The sequence below is a fragment of the Nicotiana sylvestris genome, chromosome 2, assembly GCF_000393655.2.
Source record: "Nicotiana sylvestris chromosome 2, ASM39365v2, whole genome shotgun sequence".
NCBI lineage: Eukaryota > Viridiplantae > Streptophyta > Magnoliopsida > Solanales > Solanaceae > Nicotiana > Nicotiana sylvestris.
Genome location: NC_091058.1, coordinates 147,052,854 through 147,062,033, shown reverse-complemented (window position 1 = coordinate 147,062,033; position 9,180 = coordinate 147,052,854).

Here is a 9,180-nt window from a genome sequence, read left to right as displayed (position 1 = left end):
ATATTTGCTATAAATTTGCCTAAGTCTTCTCTATCGATCATGAGCACTCTAACTGTCTTAACTCTCTTTCGATTAATTACAACAATATACTAGATATATTCTCCCGAATTACGCTAGCTGGCCTTAGTTACAACTCACTTAGATCACACCCAAGGTTTCGTTATCCCTAATCCCACCTTTAAACCCTTCGTATTGATTCCGCATATATGTTAGGAGTGGTGTTGTTTAACAACTACCTAAATATGCACTCTCTCCCGAGTAATGCATACTATATTGGCATAGCCGATTGCCCTTCAATCAACAACAATCACAATATAGTTAAACAAACAGAGAAAATATTATGGCAAATCTATATTAACATAACGAGAAATTCCTCCTCCAAGAGGTTCCATCAAAACCCTAGATTAGGAGTTTAGCTACGCATAATCGTTTTCATAATCATAATGATAGAATTCATCATCAATGATAAAAACAAGAGGAATAAAGGTAAAAACTCTATGCCGAATCTTCTGCCTTGCTTCTTGCCTGTCCTTGCCTTCAAAATCGCTTCAAAAACCTCGATATCCTCTTTTTGGGCGAGCTGGGTTTCTTATAGGTCAAGGAGAGTCATCCTAGAAATTACACAATTGACCTTGCATTATTTGGATCCAAACACCCCGTCCGCGGCCGCGGATGGACCGCAGATTTGGCACAACTTTTGTCCACGGCCGCGGACCTGACCGCGGATTTAGTCCTTGCTCTTTCTTCTCCTTTTCAATCGTGTTATCCTCCGATTGGCCTTCCATGCTCCATATTGACTCCAAAACACTCTTTTATCTTCCTCCTAACGCGGAATGGCTCCTTCAAAGCATAAAACCCTTAATTAGAGCATTTTGTTATCTTTTACATTCAAACATTAATAAAGTGCGTCCAAATTAGATTGTAAATATTAGTTTAATTGCATGATTATCATCTACTATCAATCTCCATAGCTAAAGTGGGTCTAGGACAGTTCTGAACTGCCTTAATCTTCTTAGGATCCACTTGAATGCCCTCTGCTGATACTACATGCCCCTAGAAAGTGACCGAGTCCAACCAAAACTCGCATTTTGAAAATTTCGCATATAACTGGCTGTCTCTCAGAGTCTGAAGTACGATCTGAAGATGCTGCTCATGCTCCTGGGAGTATATCAAGATAACATCAATAAACACAATCACAAAGGAATCCAGATAGGATTTGAACACCGGTTCATCAAATCCCTAAATGATGTTGGGACATTTGTCAGCCCAAATGACATTACTAGAAACTCAAAATGCCTATATCGAGTCCGAAAAGCTGTCTTAGGGACATCAGATGCCCTAATCCTCAGCTGATGGTAGCTAGACCTCAAATCAATCTTTGAAAACACCTTGACACCCTGATGTTGATCAAATAAGTCATCAATCCTCGACAATCGATACTTGTTCTTGATGGTGACTTTGTTCAATTGCTTGTAATCTATGCACATCCTCATCGATCCATCTTTCTTCTTCACAAATAACACAGTTGCATCCCAGGGCAAGACACTGGTCTAATGAAGCCCTTATCAAGAAAATCTTGCAACTGCTCATTCAGTTCTTCCAACTCTGGCGGGGCCATACGGTATGACAGAATAGAAATGGGTTGAGTGCCCAGAGCCAAATCAATAGAGAAGTCAATATCTCTATCGGGTGGCATCCCCAGTAGATCTACAGGAAACACCTCTGGAAATTCACGAACAACTGGTACTGAATCCATGGAAGGAACCTCTGCACTAGAAACACGGACATAAGCTAAATAATCTAGACACCCCTTCTCGATCATATGCCGAGCCTTCACATAAGAAATAACCCTATTGGTAGAATGGCCGGGAGTCCCTCTCCACTTTAATTGAGGCAACCCCGGCAAGGCTAAGGTCATTGTTTTGGCATGACAATCCAATTTAACATGATAAGGTGACAGCCAATCCATACCCAAAATGACATCGAAATCAACCATATCGAGAAGTAAAAGATCTACGCTAGTCGAGACTCCCAATAGTAACAACACACGAACGATAGACACGATCTACAACAATAGAGTTTCCCACATGAATGGACAGATACATAGGGGCACTCAAAGAATCACGAGGCACAACCAGATATAAAGCAAAATAGGATGTCACATAGGAATAAGTAGAGCCCAAATTAAATAGAACTGAAGCATCTCTATGGAAAAATGAAACAATACCTGTGATAACAGTGTCTGATGACTTAGCCTCAGGCCTGGCTGGGAAAGAATAACATCGGGGCTAGGCCCCACCACTCTGAACCACATCCTTAGGACGACCTCTAGCTAGCTAGCCTCCACTTCTAGCAGTCTAACCTCCACCTTTAGTGGCCTGACCTCCACCTCTAACGGCTTGACCTCCACCTCTGGCTATTTGACCACTGCCTCTAGCTGGCTGAGCGGACTGTGGTGCAATCGGTGCCGAAATCATGGCACGAGAACTCTATTGTGGCATGTCGCCCAATAATCTCGGACAAGTCCTCCTGATATGCCCAAAATCACCACACTCAAAACATCCATCTTGGTGTTGTGGCTGTTGAAACTAAGACTGGACCAAACGGGCCAGATAACCACGGTAATAACTCTAAATAGGAGGTGCACTGATAAGAACTGATGGTTACCTGTATGCTGGCTTCCCAGAATGAGGTACATAAGGACCACGACTCCCTCAAGCATTGTGGGATGCCTGAAGTGCTGACTGATATGGCCTGGGAGGATGGCCTCTACCAAAGTACCCCTGCCTCCTGATGAAGCTCTACTAAAACTATCGGAGTGATGAGGCCTCTTATCTGACCCCTGCCCTCTCTTCTATGAAAGAACATCCTCGATCTGCCTAGCGACATTAACAACCGTCTGAAATGAAATATTAGCCCCAGTCTCCTTGGCCATCTGAAGCTTGATAGGTTGAGCGAGTCCCTCAATAAACCTCCTCACCCTATTTCTCTCTCTTGGTAGGAAGTAGAAGAATAGTATGACGGGCTAGATCCATAAAACGGGTCTCATATAGCGTGGCTGACATACTACCCTACTGGAGATGCTCAAACAACCTGCGATAACTCTCTCTCAATGTGATGTGAAGGAACTTCTCAAGGAATAGCTGAGAGAATTTGTCCCAAGTAAGAGCAGGCGACCCACCTGGTGTGGTAGATACATAATATTTCCACCATCTCTTGGTGGATCCCGTCATCTAAAACATAGCAAAATCGATCCCATTGTTCTCAACATACCCATGTTCTACAGCACCTTATAGCAGCAATCAAAATAATCTTGTGGGTCCTTAGAAGGTGCTCCACTGAAGTGATATGGGAAGAGCTTGGTAAACTTGTCCCATCTCAATAAGCCCTCAGAAGACATGGCATTCCCATCATAATATGTGTTGCAACAGCTGGCTGAACTATCCCAACTGGAGGGGCTGGTGGAGTCTGATGTTAGGGAGCCATCTGCCCCAGAGTGTGAGTAGCAGGAGTCTGCGCTCCTCCTCCAACCTCAGAGACAGTTGGTGTCATAGGAAATGTACCGGCATGGGCCATACTCTCCATAAGGCCCACCAAATAGACCAAAGCATACTGAAACATTAGGGTGGTGATGAACCCCTCCGGGACCTAAGTTGGTCCGACAGGCACAGTCTGGGCTGGAACCTCCTCATCAAACTCCACCTGAGGCTCTACCGCCAGTGCTGATGTTCGAGTTTTGGGCTGAGCTCTGCCCCTGCCTTGGCCTCTGGCACGACCTCGGCCTCGACCTTTGCCCCTCATAGGAGCTGCTGTTGGGGGCTCCGACTGCTTTCCAACTGAAGATGCGGTGCATGTTCTCTCCAACTGCGAGACAATAAAATAGAAGGGTTCATCAACAATGCTAGAATAAAATCGCACGATAGAGAAGTATAGAAGTGAAATTGTTCCTAACTCTATAGCCTCTAGAAGATAAGTACAAACATCTCCATACTGATCCTCCAGACTCTACTAAGTTTGCTCGTGAATCGTGAGACCTATGTATCCTAGGGCTCTGATACCAACTTGTTACGACCTGGAATTCCTACTGTCGGGACCGTGATGGCACCTAACATTTCACTTACTAGGCAAGCCAACGTTAGAACATTCTATCCATTTTTAAAAGTTTAATATTAGTTAATGAGAAAGAACCGAAACTACTGCAATAATCCAAAGTAATAATGTGAAAGCTAAAACAACCAAGCGTTTAATATATCCCTAAACCGGGAGTCACAAGTGCATGAGCTGCTAAAATAGTACATACAAGGGTCGGAAATAATATAAAGTTGTTTAAAAAAAGGTACACAACTAAAAAAAAGAAGAGAAAGGGACTCCAGGAGCTGTGGGCGCTGAGCAACAGTACCTTAAGTCTCCATACTTGTACAATCCGAGCTCACTAATAACCTCTGTCGCGCCCCCTTTTTCTCGCGAAAATCGGGTTTGTGACATTTGGGAGGACAACTCATTGCCTTCCGGGAATTGGATTTGAATTGAAGAGTCGCCACCTAGATTAAAGTGCATTAGGACACTAGGAGGGGTTTGTTTTGAGTAACTAGAGATTGGGTAAGGGCTTGAAATTATCCCAAGGGGAAAGTGTTAGGCACCCCTCAGGATCCACTAGTGTGGTTCCCGTCCAAACTATTGTTGTGACTTAAGCGCAAATAACACATAGGAAAATAAAGGCTTCAAATAAGAGGGGATTTTCACGTAATGGTTACAAATAAACAAAAGTAAGAAAAAGGAACTAAAAGAGTCGATTTTCTTAAAAGAAATTGTTAAAAAAAAGATTTAAAAGAAACAAATAAAATAGAGGAAAGGGGGGATCCTAAGTTTATTAATAATATGGATCACCCCACACAACATCCGGTAATCACTCCTCAGTGAGGGGCTACACGTGATGTTATTCTGTGGTCGTCATATCCATATCTACCCTTCCCACCCCGTTAAGGTATTAAAGCGCAGATCGGTCTCGTTTACTTATTGCATGCTATTACCCGCACCAATCCTATCAGTCCCGGAGGTACTTGGGACTACTGTTCCTAAAAGGGAGGAGAGGTCGGGTTTATTTGTGGTTTCAAAGGTAAAAATACTAAGGCGACGAGCAAAAACATATATATAGCAAGTATGGGGAAGCACATAAACAAATAAGGCTCAAAAAGACCTCCTTGAATCAAAGAAAAACATATAGTTTAACATGTCTTACATGTACTGATTAGGGTCTGATTAAACTTAAAAGTTAGGGCAGACTGATTTATTGCATATTTCAGATAAGAAGCCCGAATCAGGCCTGCCTGCTGGTTGTAGTTAATAAAATCTGATTCAGTTCATAAACTGTCCTATGGCTTGCCTAAGTGATAGACGAAACCTATAGGCATGATATCTACTGATTTCATAAAAAGAAGAGGTATACTGATTTTAGAAAAGGTTGTTAGTTATTCAAGAAAGACGATTTTTGACAAAAGATCATAAATTCTGCAGACATTAGACATTGTTGTTACTAGTTTTAGACTCATAAGCGAGTGAAACATTTCAGACTAGGTTGATGGTTCCTATAGGCATGCTTTTTATGCGTTGCTGATTTTAAAAAAAAACCTTTTGGACATAATAAGAATGCAAAAACCCTATAGTCATGACATCTAATGAGAATGCTGAAGTTCCTATAGATGTGGTAACTAAATGAGAATGCAGAAAATCTTATAGACATGGCGACTAAATGCAGAAATCTTATAGGCATGGTAGCTATACGAAAAATGCAGGAATCTTATAGGCATGGTAGCTATATGAAAAAATGCAAAAGTCTTATAGGCATGGTAGCTATATGAAAAAATGCAGAATCTTATAGGCAAGTTTTCTACCCCTTTTTACATGCATGGTTACCCTTCACTTTTCACTAACCATCCCCAAAAGTTATTACAGTCCAAATAAAATAAAGAAAAATACATCAGAAATTGAAAATTACAACCAAGGAGAGCCTGATTCAGACTTCCTGTCTGAAGTATGAAGTAAACCAACTCCAAAGATCATGTTTCAAAGCCTTTCTCCCACTTGGGTGTGTCAGAGTTCCCTAAGAGTTTCATAAGAACTCCGGGCAGTGCTTACACCCAAATGTATCACCATATTAAGCCAAAGTGCAGTGTGGAAGGGCCAGCCCTCAGGTGTCCAAGTGGAGAGGGAACTCAAGGTCCCAAGGCAAGGCTCACAAGAGGGCGCAGAACTTAGGAACTAAGAGAGAGTGTAAGTGCAGAATTCTGAAAGGGGGAAAGGAAATAGGAAACAACACATATAGGGATATAGGGAATGGGGAGTTGCAAGAGGTAAAAAGCAGGCTAGTGGGCATAACCCAACAAGGGGAGATGGTGGCACACCCATAAGCCTACTGGAGAACATTGTTTAGAGGTTAGGATACCCTAAGGAATCAAGTTCAATCCATAGACAATAACTTGTATATTGCCATGTCTTAAACTGTAACTCAAAGCACATAAAGGGAATAGGGATTCATAGCAGAAACAAGCAAAACGGAATCAACATGCTAGTTTAAGTATTTAACTTTGCAGAAGTAGTAAAGTAGGCATAGATGCAGAAAGCTATAAGTAAACACATTGTGGGGATGCTGAAATTTGAAATTAGGACATACCAGTTTCAAAGAAACAAGTAGAGAAAAATGCAGTAGTCCGGTAAAAACCTCAGTGCAGATAAGAAGGGAGAGTTCTATTATGTGAGTAAGAGTTCAGAAGAGATTGTGAATTGTGTCATCTGCCGTGTGTGTTTGTGAAAAGGGTCGTGCCCTTTATAGTATAAAAACCAAGTAGAAATAAGGTAATTGAAGAGCTGATTGTCAATCAATTACACAAGACTCCCTTTAGTTAAGGGATTCATATTCAAACGGGTATAAACCAATTAAGGAAAGAAATTAATCAAATATTTTGTGCAAAGTAGGCAATTAGGGGTGAATACATAAAAGTTATTTAAGGACAGGGTTTTTGAAATACACGATTTGTGCAAATAAGGTAAGCAAATCAATTAACAAACAACAAATCAAAAGAGTCTGAGATTTTGCATGAATGAACCGAGTCAGAAGATGGGAAAGGTTTTTAACTTAAGGGAAATCAGCAAACAATGGAAAGGGAATCAATTAGACCCATATTTAGAGGGAAGTAGGAACTAATGACAAATTCAAAAGCTACTTTAAAGGGAAGTCTATCATATATAAGAAGCATACGAACATGTTAAGCATGAGTGAAGACTGTAGTGTCATTGTAAAGTCAGTAGAAAATCCAGTATAGAAAAGTTTAGCAAAAGGTCAGAGTCATATGAAAGCAAGGAATGGGTCTGAAAGAGTTAGGGGTTTTGAAATAAACCCTAAGTTCAATCAAATCACATAATCAGCTTGGCGGAACCCCTAAATTATAGGGTTTCCACATTGAATCAAGTACAGAGATGAGAAGGCAAGTAGTTGAAACAGGCTAAGAGGTTTCAGAGTTGAAACCTCTTGCATCCTTCTTTCATCAACAGAAACGCATGAAAAAAACATGATAGAAAAGTAACATGCGGAACGCAGTAGAAGCACTCAAAAGAAAAACACTGATAGGAACAGTAAAAGAAACATGCTTAAGAGATTTTTCAGAAGAAACTTAAACAGGGCTTAATAGAAGGAAAATAAGGAAACTTAAGAACTTAGCAGGAAAATACAGTAGGAGAAACATGATGGAACATAGTAGAAGACAAAAAAAATATGAGAACACAATAGAAAAGCATAAGAGAGCATAGTATGGAAAACATGGTAGAAGAACATACAAGCATGAAGTATATAAAACTCAGTAAAAGAACATACAAGAACGGAGTGTAAAAACTCAGTAGAAGAACATACAAGAACGGAGTGTAAAAACTCAGTAGAAGAACATAAAAGGTAGAAGAAAATATAAGAACACAGTAGAGGCAAATAAACACAAAAGACAAAGGAGAGAAAGTCAGAGAAACACTTAAACATTTTCAGAAAACCCTAGATCAGAAACGAAGCGGTTTTGAAAGTAATTTTTGAAAGAAAAGTTATGGAAATCGTTTGAAAACTCAAGGAGAGCATAGATACACAACGGGTCTAAGGAAATTGGAGAAAACCTCGAAGGGTTAGGGTTTCAAAAGAACCCTAGAAGTGAGATAGGCTTTGAAAGGTCACCGATCTGAGTTGAAGAGGTCGGAATCAGACTCAAACCACCATGGTACCCCGGAGTAAAGCCAGAGATGGCCATGGAACCTTGAATCGACAGAGGTCTGGGTGAAGACCTTCGAGGTCAGGCCCCAAATATTCAGGTATCAGGCATGTGGGAGCAAGAGAAGGAGTATAAGACTCCCATAGCCTGAGAAGTCATGGATTCCGGTGGGTTTCAAGGTGGAGGTGGTGGTAAGAGGCGGTTAGGGTTTGGGAATGTTCGAGAGGGTTTGAGAGAGTTTGAATGTTCAGAGGCGGATGGTAGGTGAGAAATGAGAAGGTTAGGGTGGTCGTTTGGGTTAAAAAAGGTAAGAGTGAATAGGGGCCGTTGATCTCAGGGATCAACGACCAGGATGAGAGGGGTCTGGGTCGGGTAGGATTTAATCGGGTCAGGGGCAGGTTTAAATTAAAATTGGGTTTGGGAATTGATATTGGGAATTGGGTTCATTTGGGGCTAAAATAAGGCTAAAATTGAAATAAATGAAGCTAACATTTAAATAGCCATTTCCCCCTTATTTATTTTATAAAAATAGTAACATAATCTATAGAAATAAATTAAAGGCAGTAAATCGATTAATAATATGTAAATATTAAATTAAAAATACTGGAATCAAATTTGTAATTATTAAAACAATTAAATCTTAAAATAGGCTAAAATTGCAATTATATGCAATTTAACTTTAAAATGCTAAATAAATCTGTAAAAAATGTGCAAAAATTACATTATATATATTTTGGTATAAATATGAGAATTCAATAAAGGAGTTACCAAAAATAATAATTTGGGAAATAATTATTGGTTTTTCTGATAAAATAAGGCGATAAATTGATTTAAAAATCTTTTAAAAATTGGAAAAATAATAAAATACTTGGACATGCTTATATATGCATACGCATGCTATTTTGAAAGTATTTTTCATATGAAAAATATATAGGAA